The 19853-nt window shown below is 36.6% G+C and overlaps 1 protein-coding gene across 3 annotated transcripts in view; it reads left to right on the top strand.

The window, feature by feature from the left end:
• MACROD2 (mono-ADP ribosylhydrolase 2) overlaps positions 1-19853 on the top strand; it is a 1912358-nt gene that overhangs the window by 448203 nt on the left and 1444302 nt on the right. The window lies entirely within an intron of this gene.

Raw genomic sequence — 19853 nt, 5'->3', positions numbered from 1 at the left:
AGAGGTGATGTGTCAGGAGCTTGTAGCTAAAACACTTCCTCTGCTTCTGCTGCAGGGTTATTTGAAGCAAAAAAAAAAAAAATCTCATAAATAGTTGCAAGGGCCACAAAACCCTCTGCTAAACTAAATATACCAGTTTCTGCAACTTCCTGTAGGTTGAGCTCACCCAAGGGCTCCGATTCACAAATGTGAAATATATGATGTCTGTAACTGCAGGGTCAGCTTTGCAGGACATAGTTCACAAAGACATTTGTAAATCTCCAAGTTTCATTTCTACTGTAATCGTAAAAAATGTAATTCACTTGTTGGATTTTGTTAAACCAGGAATGATTCTACATGTCTATTAGTTCAAATCCCCTGCTCTATTTGCCAGATAAATTCCTACTCATCCTTTAGATCTCCATTTAGTAGTTCTCCAGCAGACCTCTCTGCATGGCCTAAGATACATTAGGACTGCAGCCCTTCTTGCTGTGTCTCCATCAAAGTTAGTGTGTTTTCTTAGGTAACTCTCTTCCCTGTTAAATTATGGGTTCTGTAATAGCATGGGCTGTGTCTGTCTTGTTCATTTGTTGTATCCTCAGAACTGTGAAGAGTATCTGACATATACTAGGCACCGACGAACTAAATGTTGGACCGATGAGTAAAGGAATGATACTGATAACTAACATGTATGGGATACTGGCTCTATTCCAGGCACTGTATTAAGGCTGGTACCTGCATTATCTCCTTTAATCCTGTCAGTAGTCCTAGGAGATGGGTACTATTATTCTCACTTTACAGGTGAAAGATTGAAAGTTCATAGAGTTTAGGGTGACTACATATTGGCAGATCCAATATTTTTATTGAGTCTCTCTGACTCAACATCCCTATCTTTTAATCATTACACCATTAATTCATGATTTTAAATTAATCTGGAATTAATTATGGGCATAAAGACATAGCCATAAATTTATGTGTCTTCAAACTCTCCTCTTTTGATTTCTCTGGATGACAAATTTTATTCTTGAACTCCCTTCTTGTCTCATCCCTATATCTAACTCTCTTTCTCTGGAAATAGCTGTGAACTTTCAGAGTTATTTTCTGGGAACAGAAGAATCAGTAATTACTAGGCTTATCTGCCCTTCTGTCTGAGAATTGTCCCTCAGTTCAAGTAAGCTACAGTGTCCATTCTTTAACCCAAGAGTTTTTCCATATACTTCATCCTGAGAAAATATAGTTCCAATACTCAGACTCTGTGAGGATTTTGTCATATTTTTAAATAAAAGAAAACATTATAAAACTGAAAACCTCTTTGACTTACCTTCCCAGTTTTATTTTTCCTCCACACAGTCATTATCATGCATTTGATGTACATTTTTCTGTTTGTCATAGTTCTATATACCTATGTATCTATAAATAATAGGTAATAATGTTTCATTTTAAAACTTTGCATAAGTACATTATATATTACAGGCATTTCTAAAGTTTTTTCAGTAAGCATTGTTTAAACATGTATTCATGGGGATACAGGGACCACTAATTACAAAATGGTTAGTTTAAGGATATTTTTGGTTGAAAGAAGAATGGCATTCTGCCTTTAAAATGCAGGTCTATAAATAATGCAGCTTTTTGGAACATACATACCAGTTGTGCAAAAATATGTCTTCATTATCTTGGTACAGCCAAGTCTTTTTAGTGAAGAAAAACTGTCATATTGGGCATACATTTTTGAAAAGGCAATAGTACTAAATCTCAGCTCCCATAAGTTGGAATGTAGCATCTAGACAACATTCCAGTTGGTGCTCTTAAATCCTGTCTACTGCTTCTCTGTACATATCAGGCAACACTAGTTTTTGGCCTATAAGTAAACAAACAAACAAACAAACAAACAAAAAACAAAAACATGCCAGTCTTTGGACCCAAGAATTCAAAGGATATGCCAATGCCTCACAAATCCTTTGTCAAATCACACAAAATGACTTTGATAAAATGTCTTAAAAGGTCATATTTGGTTATTTTCCCTGAAATAGAGAACTCCAACAACAATTATTATTAAATATGCTCTGAATTAGGGTTCTGAACTTTAATGTGCAATCAGAATTGCCTGAAGGGCTTGTTAAAACACATATTACTGAGCCCCATATCCAGAGTTTCTGGTTTAGTAGGTCTGGGGTGGAGCCTAAGAATTTACATTTCTAACAAGTTCCCTGCCGATGCTGACATCCCTATCTGAGGACCACACTTTGAGAATTTCTCCTCTAAAAGAAAGTGACTAAAGAGCAGACTTCAGGCTGTATTACAGTGAGGAGGTTGGTGAATCCTCTCCTCCCTACCACCCCCCCCGCCCCCGCCCCCCAAAGGCAACTATAAACCTGGACAAAAACACCGCACAACTATTTCAGATCTCTGGAAATCAAACCATGGAATTTATGCTTCAGAAGTTGTTGAACTTGAGATAAGAATAGTGAAAATCTTGATATTCTTGGTCCCATCTCTTCTTTACTATTTTGGTCAGTGTGGAAGTTCTGCAGAAAGGGGCAGGCTGTGTTGCTGTGGTCAGAAGAGACTCGCTAAACTTGGATATGGTGATGACCATGCCCAGCAGAGCTGTTAGCGGAAGTCAAGATCTTGGCTAGGTGAAGGGTCAAAGCCTGAGATTGTGGTTGTGTTTGGGACAAGCACGTTTCTGGCCGAGGCTGAACACATGTACAGTGGAGACCAGGGAGGCGCCAAGATTTTCGTGTACTCCCAGCCAATCCTGAGGCTGTATCTACATGCATAGAGACACACAAGGCCCAGCAGAATATAAAAGCCAGAGAAGACTTAAAAATAGTCTGAGCTTCAGTTGTGCTCTCCTACCCACACAAAGATCTATCAGTGGAGAATGGAGGCCTAACTCAGTCAATAGTGTTTGAACAAGATCACTGTCCAATCGTTGGCCGACAGCTAGACTACAGTGAAACGGGCAACCCTTAGCAAGCTAGGATTAAAAATAAAAATAGGAATTTAAAAACCTAAGCAAACATATAAGAGAAAAATATCATGGGAAAGACATATTTCACAGATTTAGCCCAGGTATGTTATTAAACAAAACAAGCATACCAAAAACAAACAAACAGACAAACAAACAAAAACCTCCCAACAATCACCTTCAGATGGAAAATAATCAGATTCCAGAGTTGTTACAATATATAATCCAAAATTTCCAGTTTAAAAAAAAAAGAGAGACATGAGAAGAAATGGGAAACTGACTGATGATACTCAAGAAGAAATATACAGTCAGGAAGTAAAATGGTGATTGCCAGGGGCCCAGGGGAATGGGAAGTTACTGTTTAATGGGTACAAAATTTCAGTGTGGGAAGATGAAATTTCTGGAGATTGGGGGTGGTGGTGGTTGAATAACATGAATGCACTTTATGACATTGGGCTGTGCACTTACAGTTAAAATAGTAAATTTTATGTTACATATATTTTACTATAGCAACAAAAAAAGTGTCGGTAGACACTGTTAGTGTTCACGGCTGTCCAATTTAGCACACAAATAATTCAGGAGGACTATTATAAATACAGTTGACCCCTGAACAACCTGGGTTTGAAGTGAGTGGGTCTATTTTTACATAGAGTTTTGTTTTATAAATACAGTACAGTACTATAAATGTATTTTCTCTTAATGATTTTCTTAATAACATCTTCTTTTCTCTAGTTTACTTTATTGTAAAAATACATTATATAATACATATAACATACAAAATATGTGTTAATTGACTATGTTATCAGTAAGGCCTCTGGTCAACAATAGGTTATTAGCAGTTAACTCTGGGGGGAGTTAAAAGTTATACACAGATTTTTGATGGTGTGAGGAGTCAGCACCCCTAACCCCTGTGTTATTAAAGGGTGAAGTGTATATTCAAGGAACTAAAGGACATATGTTTAAATAATTAAAGGAAAGTATGACGACAATGAATCAACAAATATTGATTCTCAATAATGAGATAGAAATGATCACATTCTAGATTGAAGAGTGCAGTAACTGAAAGAGCCCCAAGACAGCCCTGAAATCTAATAGCAGATTAGAGATGTCAGAAGATAGAGTCTCTGAACCTGAATATAGATCTATTGAAATTATCCAATCTAAAGAACAGAGAGGGAAAAAAAAAAAGATTGAAGAAAAATGGACAGAACCTCAGAGCTGTGGGACAAGAACAAGTATACCAATATGTGTGTAATGGGAGTCCCAAAAGAGAAGAGAAAAAGGGAAAGAATAAATATTTGAAGAAATAATGGCCAAAATCTCATCCAATTTGATGAGAAACATTAATCCACACATCTAGGAAAGCACAAGAACCATTAGTAAGATAAGTACAAGGAGATCTACTCAGCAGGAAAACTGTTGAAAGACAAAGACAGAGAAAATTAGGAAAGCAGCAAGAGAAAAATAAGTCATCATGTGCCAGGGACCATCAATATGATTAATGGTTAATTTATCTTCTGATATAATGGAGGCCAGAAGGTAATAAAATAGCATATTCGAAGTGCCCCCCCCAAATAAAATAACTCTTCCAGCCAAGAATCCAATACCTATAAAACTTTAAAAATGTAGATAAAATAAAGGCATTCCCAGATAAACAAAGACGGCAGACCTTTCTTATAAGAAATACTCAAGAGAAATACTGAAGTCCCCAGGCTGAAATAAAACTATACCAGATGGTAATGTGAAACCACACACACACACATAGCACCAAACATGATGAATATGTGGGTTGATGTAAAAGACTCTATAAATATGTATTTTGTCATTTCTTCTATTAACTTTAAAAGATACGAGATTGGTTTACAACATATATAAGTGGGCTATATTTGATGTCAATAGCATGAATGAGGGTACAGAATGAAGAGATATTAGAGCAAAGTTTACATATTGAATTACACATAGAAAAGTTGAAAGAATTTCACAGTGAACTCTCATATGTCCACCACCCAGATCTACCACTGATATTTGACTATACTTGTCCTGTCGCACCTCTGTCTGTGTAGCCATCTATCCATGCATCAATCCATTTTTTCTTTGGTATTATATTTAAGACTACAAAATGGAAATAACCTGAATGCCCCATAGTAGGGGATTAGTTAAATAAATTGATGTGCTTCTACTCTGTGGAATTATACGCCATCATTCAAATTTACAATTTTCAGACTATGGAAGATCCAATATCTAGTGATAAAATAACAGAATATGAAAGTACTCGCTGTGCATTGTGATTTCAATACCATAAAACAAATTATACAAATGGAAAGAACCGTTGAGTGAATATAGAAAAATAAGAGATGCCTAACCTATGCTGGTTATTGGAATTTTTATAAATATTTCTTTCCTTCTCTTTATTTTGGTTTTCATTAAACTTATTTCATGGTTTATTCCTTGCATACATTTAACATTTCAAAGTTAGGACAATAGAACTATAAACTAGAATGTGTATCCAAAATTATTTAGCAGGGCAGGGAATAAATTGGAACATCTTTTATTAACTAACTGTATACTAAACACTTTCTAGTGCCTGCATACAGGAAGATGAATAAAATGGAGTTCCTGCCCATTAGAAGCTCACAATATGTTCCAGACTATGTGTCTCCAAAAGAATAACTATATGATGAACAAAAATTACGCTGTGTATACCATGTAGTAGTTGAAAGAGTGGGTTCTGAACCCAGACTGCCTCTGTTTGCTTCCAGGCTTCATTTCACATCACCTGTTTGATATTGAGCAAGTGACTTAAACTTTTCTTTGTCTCCGTTCATCATTTATAATGAGGTTGAACATAATTCCTGTCTCTCAGATTTGTGTGAGAATGAAATGAGTTCATACAAGTTAAATGCTGAGAATAGTCCTGGCACATGATAAGTACTAAGCAAATATTGGCTGTTGTTACTGTTTAATATTAATGTGTTGTTTTTAAGATTCTGCAGTCAGATTCTTATTCAGAGCAACTTCTATCAATCATGTATTTATTTGTATTTTTATTTATATGCTCTAATGAAACAAAGTAAAGTTAACGTAATTATGTTTAGATGTTCAGACTTTAAAACCTTAGATTTTTACTTCTGCTTGATATATTTAAATTCCATTTAAAAAATCTTTATTGGCAAAACAGCCATTAAGAAATGTGAGGAAAAATCCGTGTCTAGCTAAAAAATTATTGTTTTAGGGTGCAGATTGATTCCCTGAGACAGTCTCATGCTTTCAACTATCTTAGCCATTGTGCTTAAATTTTTTCTAGATTTACGGCAGCCTTTTGAACTTGCTCAAGGATTACATTTGATCAGGACATGTGGTCAGATGAAAAGCAGTTTCTCTTTAGCTCTAAACCTAATGCCAGTAGAAAGCTGCATTTAGAAGAAAAATGTCTTTAGAGTGTTCAAAATATATTGTGTGATTCCTTGGTAAATACAGATGTATATATTTTGAGATTAATAGAGAAACACATGAAAATTTAGATGCTTATCTCACAGATCACCGAACAAAAGAGAACATTTATTTACTTATTTGTGTGTCTTTACCCTCTTCCCATGAGGAATTGGTGGTGGAAAAGTTGCCAGTTTTTAGTTCTCTCTTTGAATATTTTAGTGTCATTAAATGGGAATAATTTGGATCACGTACAAGATTATGATGAAAATGATGGAATGATGTAATGACTTTGGAGCGAGTTTTATCCTGTCTCAGGAGAACTCATAATTGGATTGTATTTATGGAAGATGAAGGAGGAGAAGAGATATAAAAATGGAGTAACCTCTTTATATTCACCCGACTTTCCCATCTGTATTACAGTTTTTAATATCAAAAGGGCACAAAGAATTTGTCTGGTTTCCGTATTCCATACAGAAAGTCCTCTTGAAGGAAAGTTTTTTCACAGAGTGGAACTTAATTTTTAAAAATTCTGTTCTATCCATTGTGTGTTATTTTTATATGAGTTTCATAGGGAAACTCTGAAGAGAAAGTGGTGAGCTTTTAATAATCTGATGTGGCATGATAAGTACTGGGAAAAGGTAGATGCAGGGAATGGATGGTATGGCAAGACTGGGTGGGGCCAGTTTCAGAATCGCAGGTTGGTAAACCCTTTTTTTGTAAGTCAGGAGATAACTTAAGATTACCTGCATGATGGCTCTATTCCTCACCATCCTTTGAGATGTTCGGCAAGACAGAATGAAAGAATGCCAGATTTTAACTCAGTGAACTGCTCTTCCTTAGAGCTGACACACTTGGTTATCTAAGGAAGACTGTTCAGATGGTGATGAAGACAAGAGCTGTCTGGAGTGAAGGTGAAGATTTAGGTTATTTTTGAGTAAGAAACATTTTTGATATATGTATTTTACAAATATATAATGGAAATTATATATTATATATTTATATATTTGTGTAAATATATTTTTGTGAATTGTTATTTATATTTATATATATTATGTAATATATAAATACATAAAGACTATCCCCAGTCCAATTAACATCTATGGTCTTTTTGGTTTTTTTACCCTGAAAATGGTTTCAAATACTTTTATTAGAGAGAATCTGAAATATTCTGAAAGATATTTCATCTCATAAAATTTAATTAATAACTTCAAACCACACTTGGAATATATAAACATGATGTCTACTGAGTTTGGTTTATGAAAAAGCACTACTTTCATGAACCAAATGGCTCTCCCAATATTTTTTAGATTTTGTAGTATAAGAATCTCCACATAAATTATACGAAGTTGCTGACATTGAAAAAAGGTTGTAAATATTGTTGCAAGTTTGATTTAATCATCTCCTCTAGGACACTATACTTTAACAATTACGAGGTACAATAAAATTTTATTCTGTACAGAGCTTACCACGGTACCTCTATCCTAACTTGCTCCATGGCACTGCACCACACAATTCAATAAAGAGTTAATTTCTTTCAACCTATTTATTATTTAAGGTGTACAGTCTGGAGGGGGAAAAATGAGGATTTCAGTTGTATTTGAAATGAGATGGAGAGTTAATAAGACAGAGAGATAACAGAAAGTCTGTTCTAGCTAGCAGGAATTCCCAGGGAGGTCAAGACTAGGGTAGATTGAAGAGGCAAAAATGAATTTAAAATACATAGGCAGAGGGAAGGGCGTCTGTGAAGGCCCATGATCTATGATATTGGCTAGAACAAACAGGTAGATTTTCTCTTCCAAAAGGAGGATATATTGAAAGAAAAATTAAGCTTAAGGGGAACCTTGAAAGTGATTTGTAGAAATCCCGTAACAAGTGCCTTGTCCTTTGTTTCTCAGTCCATGAGGAAGCATTCTGCATCTGTCATCTGATGAGAAAGAACATTGAATTCTTGGAGTCAGGGAGCTCCCACTGTCAGGGAAGGCCAAGATGCAGTGTATGGATAACAGCAGGGCTGGGCGACGTGTGGGGGTGGGGGATCTGTAGAGCGTAGGAGGCAGTAGGCCCGTGTTAGACTGAATGAATGAAAGAAATACTGGTTAGAGGAGAGTAGAGGGAGGGAACATTAAAGTCAGTCAAGAAGAATTCTAAGTGCTCACTCATTTGGAAATTAACAGAGGCCTTGCTGCCCAGAAGCTAGCAAATAGCTTGGAAGTAATGTTTCCTGGCGGATAAAGCAGTGGGCAGGGAGGAATTTCAGTCACTTAAGTCTGTTCTTGTCTCTCTCACAGGCATATGTGTACCTGACTTGAGAAGAGCTGTTCTGGTCTGAGACCAACTTTGCCCTCCCATGCCTCACAGGATAGAGTACCCAGAGGTGAAAGATCAAAGCTGAAAGACATCATCTATGAGGAGAAAAACCTTTCCTACCTCATGTTTAGGATTTTTTTTTTTCTGTCTTGAATTCATAGCAAAACTATTCATGTAGTAGAGCCCTAAGTTGTTGTGCCCTCTGCACACCTGACATCGTGTGCAAATGGCAGTGGTTGATGGAATTTCACCTAGGGTCTGATGGTGCCCAGGGAGCTTCACAGGCTCCAAATGCCTGCTTTTATCTTACATTTCGAGAAGCCCATTCAAACTTTTAGGGCTCTGCCAACTTGGCAAGAAGAGTTGGCAAACTTCTCCTGCTGGGTTTCTTTTAGTTTGAAGGTTTTGAAGTGGGTCTGGGTCTGATGAGTGAGGTTGTGATAAATGCTGTGTGGAGTCCTTGTGAGGTCTTTTTATTTGTTGACTGTAAGCTTTTCATCATTTGACATGAATGAGAAACATCATTCCTTTGCAAGGGTATGCTCTTTTTTTTCTGTTTCTTTAAAGTTATCCTAGAGACTTTTCAGTTACCACATGAAATCATAAATTCTCTGAGCAGATGCCTGTTTTGACAAAGTACTGTAGGATGCATGGCAAAAGTTTAAACAGGTCCTAATTGATAGGACTTAAATGCTGTATATAGTAATTAGTTTTGTTAAAAACAAAACAAACAAAAAAATCCCAAACCACACACACACATACACACACACAAACACTAAAATACCCCTTGTATTTTTTCTTCTTTAATTCTTCCAAGTTTTTTCTCTAAGACTCAAAATTCATCAATTAAACAAATTAGGTTAAGGAAATATAATTGTGTTAAATTTCCTAAATGCTTGATACACTGATGAAAAAATTTAAGGTTTATAAAAAGCTTATAAAATGCCAGTGGGGACTTATTTTAGTAGTTTCTTTAAATGAAATCCCTAAGCAGAATAAAGAAATTGCAGATAATGGCCACAGAAGTAAGAATATTTTAAACAACAACAACAACAACTTACTGAAAACTAGATACTTGAGTGTATTTGGTTTGGTATGTTTAGATTATTCCTGTAAAGATAAAGAGGTGCTTTTAATTTTTTTCTCGCTCTTTTACTGAATAAAATACTCCCCAAAATACTATGCTATTTTTACTTTAATTTATGAAATATGGCTTTCTCATCTAACTCTTAATATTATGGCCTTTATACTTTTCAAAGTGCTAGAAGGAATAGCTTCCTCACTGGCCTCATTGTAAAGTGACTTCTTGCTTTTTCATCACTTCCTGAGTCAAAAGTAAGTGAGTTTTTGTCTCATTATATTGTGAGATACTTAGAGGCAGAAGAGAAGGCTTGACTCTGAGGGCTAGAATAATATAACACAGACATCTAATAGTCCACTGAAGTATGAGTACCCCATAAATAATAGAGAAGTATTGCCAAGAAGCAGCTACTTAAGCAGACAACATCTCCTAGTCTCCCTTGCATCTAAGCGGGCTTTGTATCTAGTTTTCATAAATGGAATGTGAAAGAAAATGGTGTGTGTCATTTCTAGGCCATGGCTGTTAGGAACCAGGTGTGACTTCTTCATGTTGTCTTTCCCTGTCTGCTGGCTGCGGATAGAAGCCTCTGAGAACATAGGGAATGCCAGAGCCACAAGATCAAAGGTGTGTGGGTCTCTGCATCACCACATGGAAGAAGGCTGTGTACCAGCAAGAAACAATTACATTGGACTGCTGCATGAGCACAAGATAAACTTCTCTTGTGTAAAACCACTAAATTGTTTATGGCAGCTAATGTTATCTTCACTAAAACAGGTGAAGAAATCTTGCTGCTTGTCATGCTTGGAGGGGTCTCCAAATCCTGTTGACCACAGAAGAACTGGAGGAAGGCTGCTTTAGTGTGTTGAATGGTACCAAGACCTTATGAATTGGAGAAGTCTGCTGTACCAGAAAATCTCTGTTGGAACGGATGCATTCAACACCTTCCACAAAGTGCTGACTATAAAGCCTACAACAGCTGCAGCTAGGACTTCCATGGTATGTTTTGCACTGCTTGGGAAATGGCATCTGTCTAGCAAATATGCTTGCTAAAGAAGCATCCAGGCAAGAAATGGAAAGGATATTCACAATTCATTAAAGAATATTCTAGATGAGAAGCAACACTTAAGATAACTAAAAGAGTAGACTCCCATTGAAATAGAAATAATGAAAGAACTGGAAGGGAACTTCATCAAAAAGAAGAAGTGTTCTCATGAAGAAGAGTACTTAAGAAGAGTACTTAAGAAGACCATGGAAGAAGAGTACTTAAGAAGACCATCCAAGTATTCTGGAACCAAAAAAAAGCAACAACAACAACAACAACAAAATACTATCGAACTCAACAGATGAGTTGAAAAAGAAAATAATCTTGTTGCTTATCATGCAGAATTAATTCTGTAGATCAAGTGAACTATTCTACAATGTAGTCAAAAATAGAAATAAAATCTGTTTCAGTATAGAACTAATTCTGGAAAACTGAAATTTACATGGAAATCAAAGTACAACTTTTATAAAGCCTTTAAACATCTGAGTATCGTGTTTTGCTTAAGGAATATTCCCTACCTGAGAGTTCTTAAAATAGTCTATTTTCTAATGCTGTTATCTTACTTTCTGACCTTAAGTATTTTTAATATTTTGAATAGTTGGGTTTTTTTTTACTTTTTATATAGTGTGAGATAGGAGCTTAACTTTACTTTTTCCACACAGATGACAATGATCAGTGCCATTTAATAAGTAAAGGATGCTTTCCTACTGATTTAAAATGCAATTTTGTCATAAATTTCATCCTCTGGGTACATATTTTCTGGACTCTGTTCTTTTTTACTGATATTTTGTCTATTCAAGTAGCCATATCATGCTGTATTGATTATGGCATCTTATAGACTGTTAAAATATCCGATGGGGAAAGTGCTCTTTCAGTGTTCTTTTTTTGCAAAGAAATTTGGCTTCCTATTCTTCTTATGAATTTTAAAATCATTTGCCAGTTTACAATAGTCACCACAAAACACTGACATTGTAACTGTTTTTAATTCTTATTTTATGTCTTTTATGTGATTTTCAAGTTTTGTTTATGAAGATATTGTGACTTTATTATGAACTTATTCTTATATATTTTGTAGTTTTATATTGTTTTGATGAATAGAATTTATTTTTTTCATGTCCACTAGTAATTGGTTTTTACTCTAGTGAAATGCTATTGATTTTTTCAATGTTTATTTGAAGCCAGCCACCATATTGAATTCTCTTATTACTCTACTTGTTAAATTTGAAATAAAGACATTTTGTCTTTTTTCTTCCTAATATTTGTATCAATCATATAATTTGAGAGTCTTATTTCATTAGCTAGAACTTCAAAGGCATAGAGGGAAAGCAGGGGTCCCTATTTTTTTCTTTGAATCAAAATGGCCTCATTGTTTTGCTGTATTTTGGTGTTTACTGTTGAATTTTGATAGTCTTTAAGATGAATCCTGTTATCCCTATGTTAAATAGATTCTTATTTAGATGGTTGCTGAATATTATCAAATGACCTTTAGGGGTTTGTTGATATCATTATATTGTTTTTCTCCTCTTATTTGTTAGAGGAGGTTTTGGTATCCCAGAATCCAAGAGAGAAGTCAAGAAAAGAGTAGCCCTTCATATAAAAACATAAAGCCTTCATAAAGTTTCTGCCCTTGTGAATCATTCACCCATTAGGGGAGAGAAGACTAACATGTTTATATTGACTCTTCATAGGCACTTATCAAAGTCTTCTTTCCTTAAAAATTTATCTTTTTTGAGAGCCAGTGAATGGAAACAGAGGATTAAGCTGTTAATAATAGCTAACATTAATAGTGAGCTTACCATATGCCAGTTGCTATGTTAAGTACTTTATATCCCTACAGCTACAGTCTGTCTCCTATAGAAGAGTGAGCATTTTCATAGTGATGACTGCATATTATTTTTCTCTGTATTCTTAATACCTAGCAACAAGCCTGGCATATAGTAAGCATTTCACAAATGCTTGTTGGATGAATAAAGAGTGTATATGAATGTAATCTAATTGGTGGTGAGAATAGTCAGACTGTTCACAATGCCCTTAGTCATAGTTCTTTCTATGTTTGTTTTCTGTTTCCATTTCACTATGGTTTTCCTCTGCTAATTCCTCCTTGTGGTCAGTATGGGCTCTGGTTGTCCCTTTACTATCCACAGTTATTGCCAGTTCTTATACTCTGTTAGCCAGTTATTCCGTGGGAAATCTTATCATCGGGATTCTCTTTGCACTGAAATGGCTTATACCTTCTGACACATCCCTTTTCATTAGTACAGGTCAATGCTGTCAGCTGGGTGGTGTGGATAGGAGGCAGCACATCCTGCCAATGTAGATGGGCCAGGATTTTTGGTTTGTTTTTGGAACATCTGTAGGAGTGCAGCAAAGCCCCTTACAGGCCACTGTGATGAGAGGAAAAATAGAAGATTCCTGGCCTCCCCTCTAGTTCCAGTCACAGCAACTCTGTGGCTGTTTCTTCTACATATTCATCTTTTGAGTGAAGTACTATTTTATATGACCTATTTGAAAACCACTGGATAGAAAATCCTAGAAAAATCCATAGTTAGGTTTCTACTATTCTTTTTAAAATATCACTATAGTCCGTAAATAATGCAAATAGCCATGTAATTAACTCATCTAATGTGCCCCAATCTAGTCTATTGCTGAAAATAAATCAAAACAAAACAAAACAAAAAACAATTTCACCCTCAAAAAAACCAAGCAAACAAAAAACAAAGCCAAAATCAGATATAAGGATGAAGACAATTTCTATAGACTGGTCAGTCACAGCAATAAATCCAGAAGGAAGTTCTTTATTCTGGGTTTGAGAAGCCTATAGCAGTCTACACAGAGACCATTGTTGAGTAAGGCATCTCTACTCTTTTGGGCTTGTCCCTTTAGCTTCTCTCTGAGTGCCAGAGGGCTTTGGTCTACACTACACAGGCATTGCCCTTTTTTATTTGTGGAAACTCTAATTCAGTCTCTCCCCAACAGGTTTGTGGTTTCTTAAAACTCTCTGTACCTTGTCCCCTGCCTATTTTGTCTTCTCTCTATGCCCTTTGGCCCAGGTTGCCATTCATTAATTTCCTTGGATGGGATTAAGGTCTTCTAATCCATTATGTGGATGAAAGCAATCAAAAAGCCCACCCTCATGGGTCTAGCCTCAACATCAAGCATTATATTGTAAGGTCCCAACTCTAGAATATAAGCTCACTGAGGTTGGGTGTTTCAGTCTGGTTTTATTTATAAATGTTTCCCTGCATCAGGGCGCCTGGGTGGCTCAGTCAGATGAATGTCCAACTCTTGATTTCGGCTCAGGTCGTGATCTCAGGGGTTGTAGGATCGAGCCCTGCATCGGCTCCGTGTTGGGCACGGAGCCTGTTAAGATTCTGTCTCTACCTCTCACTCTGCCCTTCCTCCTGTCTCTCTCTCTGTCTCTCTCAAATAAGTAAGTAGGTAAGTAAGTAAGTAAATAAATAAATAAATAAATATTTCCCTGCCTCCTAAAGCATTGTTTGGTAATTCAGTTAGTATTTATTGAATGAATGAATGAATGAATGAATGAAGCAAATGCCTGTGATACAGTCAGACCTTTTATACTACCAAGACTGAATGTTTCTTTGGCTTATCCATCTCTGTGTTATTAATTATGCTAAAAAGATTTCTTTGCTTTTAGAAGTGGTATAGAAGATCCTCTTCTGTGTTCCTGTTTTCATAGGTCCACTTCCTGAAGAAAAAAATAGATAAAAGCTGGTATTTTCCCGCTTCAGAGAGAGGGGGTAGGAGGATAGCTACAACTCCTTTCACTCTCTCCCGCAGAACAACCCTTTGTGGCCTCACACATAGATAGCTTGTGTTGCCCTCCAATTACCAGCAGGCAGAGAGAGCTTGGTGTTAATCACTGTATTCTCCACATCAGTCTTCACAAGTAACATCCTTTCTGGCATGCCTGATTCCTCAAAGTGCAGTTGATTTGGGGGCAGATTTTCCATTGTTCCCTTGAAAGGAGTTACCATTTTCTACTCTAGTTGTAAAAGAACTGTCCATCCCTACCCTGCTCAAGGTATTTGGTGCTTCTGCACTTATACTTTCTGTGTCTTGATGCCAATGGCATGACCCACAGATTCAGAATCAGAGGCATCCAGCTTGTATCCTCATGTTGGTATAACCTATGTGCCACCTCTCTTGGACTGTTTGTAATCAGTGAGCCTGCCCCATCTCCACGAAACCAGGGGACTCCATCTTCTCCTAATATTTTCTCATCTCCTCTTTTCTCACAGTTGCTGGGCTCCCATTAGACCTCAACAGGAGCATCTGGGGTTAAGCCAATCATGAGCATTAATTTCAGTGTCTGTTTTCCACAGGTGCATTAATATTGGCCTCCAGCTGCACTTTATAAAATAGCAGAGATCCTAACTAGTCCACTGACGAATGTCATGCATCAAGCCCTCTTCCAGAAAATTTCTAACACATGCTTTCTGGGTACCTCCAAACTCTGTAACAAGATCCAATTCTGGGTCTGCCGACACTGTATCTGAGTACTTATGTGTCTAACTGTGTGTATTCGCAAGAGCCAGAGGCTAATTTTAATGGTCCCCCTTTGCCTCCAACAATTGCACTTTGATCATTCTCTGGTTGGTAAAGGCCTATCTCATTTTGAGAGGTTTGGTGATCTGGACATCATTCTTGATAAAATGGAAATGAAATCATGAACTTTAAAATATCCTTAGTTTTCTAAGATTGATGTAATGTGCTCTGCAGGTTATGGTTAGATTGATTATAGACTTTATTATTTAAAACATGACACTTTAAAAGTGAGAGGGAGTGGTATTTATAATCATATTGGTCAGAAGTCATAACCAGGACATATAGTCATTCTGGTTATGGCAGAAATCTCCTGTTGGAAAATCCTATCTCCAACTTATTTCACCACATTATTTCAGAACTCCTCTCAGTTAGTCTGTCACCTTAAGATTTCACTTTTCCTGACCTGTGAATGTCCTTTCCAATATAATTATAATTATAATTGTGGTCTGAATTCACCCACCCTTTCAAATTCTTCATATTCTTAGCTCTTCATTATCTTAGCCTTAGAAGTTGGTTAGTGCTCTAGAGGTGCCCGAAGCTTCCCGTGAACAAAAACCAGTTGACTGGACAAATGGAGGCTTTCTTTTCCAATTTATTGTAGTAAATTAGAATTTCACTCTTGCTTTGTCCCAGTGCCGAGTATGGACTAGTGGTGGCTAAGCAGGAGTGATGGAGAGGGGAAAGGGAAGCACAGGATGAAGGGAGGATGCATACCATTTAGGTACGTGTCAAAACCTGTTACACTCATGCTCTTGGCCATTGCCTGCATTGCCTCTTACTCACTGTTCCCTTGATTACCTCAAGGATTCCACTGAAGGGGAAACGGAGGATGTATTTAGAATACTCTCCCCTGTTCTTCCTTCATCCCGTTCACCAATGCTTCTCAAGTGCTGGATCTCGTTAGCTTCCCCAGCCCTTCTTCATGGTCCTGAGTGAGTTCCATACTTCTCATAGCAGAGCCTCAAGCTTTCTCACATGCCTCACACTCTGGATTGTTTTTACAAGAACTCCCTTAGCATGCTAAGGGTCAAAGCTTGGAGAACCTTTGAAGAATGAAAGCTTGAGGGATTGGAAAGATCCCCAATTTCCTTTTTTTCCATATCTACAGTGCAGGTAGAGAAGATGTGGTTTTGGCATCCCAGTTTAAAATTCTGAAATGATTTTCTCATTGAAACTCCTTTATAACTGGCCATTTTGTTCTAGAATGCTTCCAGTAGTAAGTGCCCTTTGGTGATAATATTGGTGTTTAAATAGACATTTATGTTCTTATCTGTCAACCTATTCACCAACTATGACAATATTCCTCTACAAAAATCTGAGGTTAGCTCTCCAAGTTTGCTTAGATGAAATTGAGAGATATAGTCTATGTATAATTAGGTCTATTTACACTTTTCACTGGTTGTCATTTGAACACATTCAGTTCCAAGCTGTTGAAAGTTAGCAATGTTAATGATAATGATGAGCATTAATGTTTATTAAGCATCTACCATGTAGCAGGTGCTGTGCTAGTCACTACTTTATCATTATTTTCCATACCCACACTGTGATGCAAGTATTATTTTTATGTTACAGTTGAGGGAAGTGAGGCACATAGAGGAAAAGTGAGGTGCTTGGATGGTAATGGCAATTTACACAATGGTAAATGATGAAGCTAAACTTCATGCCTAAGCTTGTCAGACTCTGTAACTGACATCTTTCTACATGCCATGTGGTTGCCTGTGCCTAGCCATATCTTGCTATATTGGTATGCCTGTCTTAGGTTATGAACAATGTTGAGCAGTGCCACACGCTATCCTGCATTTTTACTGGCATTTAGGCATATTAATTAGAACAGTTGGATGTTAAAGCACTTAGGATAACTTTTTAGATCATTTGCATTTCTAAAGAGTGGTAAATGAAGATGTCAAATAAATCATATATTCACATTAATTTCAAGTTGCCTGTTATGTTCGCCCCCTCTTCCTTCTGGTTTTCTATTCAATGGAGCCAACGAATATTGGATCCATGCTGATGACCAGGTTAAATCTTTTTTGATCATGCTGTCTGAGTTTGGAGGGAGTTAGAGGTATTGTGGGGAACAAAACATTTACCACAGAATTGATTTCTAGGGACGGGCCGTAAGAAAGACTGATGTCAGGATGCTGATTAAAAAAGAACAAAACGGGCGCCTGGCTGTCTCAGTCATTGGAACGTGCAACTATTGATCTCAGGGTTGTGAATTCAAGCCCCACACTGGGTGTAGAGATTACTTAAAAATAAAAAATCTTGAAAAAAACTCCAAAGTCCTTTCTCCTATCATGATGGCTATAATCAAATACCTTGCATAGCTTAGAGTACAATAAAGGTTCAATGAAAGTCACCAGAATGATAGAATGACTCTGACATCAGTATTTTTCATGTCCCTCTCAACCCAGTCATAATTCTTGTGATACTTAAATTGCACGGAAATATATTTTTCACACTTTCTCTAAATCCTGGTTCTCTTTTTTTATTATCTTTCTTTTTTATTTCTCAGTTAAAATATGGTGGGTAAACATTACACAAATTCTGCCATTGCAAAAGATCTAACTATTTTGAGAGTAATAGTGACTCTGTGAAGATCCAGTGTTATCTTTCAAAATTTCATTTATATTCTGCCCATTCACACTTTTACTTTTTTTTTTTTCCTTAAAAAGAAAAAGACATTAGTAAATCAAGAGAGCCATCTTGTCTTGTCTACATGTTTCAAATTAAGCTGTCAACTATTGTTAGTAGTCTTGGTTGGAATTTTCTCTTCATAGAAGTCTTTTGAGTTTGATTTATATTTCTTTTCAGAATGCAGTTTTGAGTTCAACCCTTCAAAGACACTGACAACACTCCTTACATCAGCCGGTTTTCCAGAATATGCTTACAACCAACCTTGATTACATAGGCATCAAAAAACCAGGGTTCTAGTGAACAACTTGAAAACCACAAATAAAATATACATCAATGGATTACACTAACATTATAGGAAAATATGCTAACATACCATTTCTATAGAAAGAATGCTCTGGGGACAATGACTCACACTGTGCATTATGAAATCATAAATTTCAGCAGTTTCATTTTCTGTGATTTACATTAAAATAGCTAAGAAAGAGTACATGTTTGGAAAACTATTTCTTAATGATCTGTTAGACACATCCCAAAATGTCCTAATGTGTTTCACATGTGGTTCAACTGAGCCTGTGAAGTTTGATGACACACTGTTCTGAATTAAATGAGTGCCTCTAAATTTAGTCTTATTTTCCAGGTCCACTTAGGGGGCAATTATTATAATCATTATGGTTTAGGGGAAAAGGCTGATTAAATAAGTGTCTTCAGGAGGCTGAGAAAAATAAGCAGTCTGGTTCATGAGGAAGGGACTTGATTCAAGAGGAATGGATGAGACTCTAGTTTTGCCTTTCTCAATTCTATCCTCAGTAGCCATCAGTATAATATAAACTAACATCTTGTATAATTTTATTAACCTTAATGTGAGATAAAATCTAACCTTTAAAAACTCCCACTGCCACTACAGAATAAAGTCTAAACTTCTTATCATGGCATAGAAAGTTTGTGATCTAGCCCCGGCCTAACTGTATTAGCCTCTTTGCTCACCACTGTCTATCTGGTACTTTTAGCAATCCTATTGCTCGGGGTGGATTAACAAATGTTACAAATGGTTAACAAATGTTAACCATTGCTCAGGATGGATTGGACCATCTTCTCTGATCCAGCAGTAATGAATAACCAGCATTTACAGAGCAATAGGACAGGCTCTTGGTTAATTCTGTATGTGTGTTGTCTTGTTTAACCTCTATACCAAATGTATGAGGTACGTGTATGAGGATGGGTCTTATGTAATAATAACCAGAACACAGATTAAGTACTGACTTCAGTAACTTTTGCTCCGTTAGCCTTTTTCTGCCATTTGTAACTAGATCCTAGAGGGTAAACCTTGATTAGCTGTACTCTATTATGTTTATTCACTTCCTATTTTCAGTGACTACTCAGGAAAGAACATTCAGTGAAGTTGTGGCTGAGGGGCCACTACAGAAACGACTAGCTAGGTTACCCTTATCTAGAGAGCTCACGTACTCTATGTGAAGGCATTTTGCACACCACACACACTTTGGTTTTAGGTTGTAAGTAGGGAGATCCAAAAGATTAAACAATAAGATTTGTTACCTCACTTTACAACTCCATAGATACGACTCTTTCAGATTTAGTTAATTCAGTTATTCATAGAGATCAAAGATCCAATTCTCCTTTAGTTTTCCTGCTCTGACCCCTTGGCATGCTGACATTTGTCTTCAGGTTTGTCACTTCATGCTTGTGATATGGCTACCACAATTTCTAGACCATCTCTTTACACAGGGTGTAAAGGCTTGGGGAGAGAAAGGCTCCTCTTTATGTCCTCTTTAAACATCAAGGTAAGCATTTCCAGAAGCTTTATAACTTCTCCTGGG

This window comes from Ursus maritimus, unplaced genomic scaffold, assembly GCF_017311325.1.
Source record: "Ursus maritimus isolate PB19 unplaced genomic scaffold, ASM1731132v1 scaffold_22, whole genome shotgun sequence".
Taxonomy (NCBI): domain Eukaryota; kingdom Metazoa; phylum Chordata; class Mammalia; order Carnivora; family Ursidae; genus Ursus; species Ursus maritimus.
The sequence above is the reverse complement of the archived record's forward strand: the minus strand, read 5'-3'. Positions and strand labels throughout refer to the sequence as shown.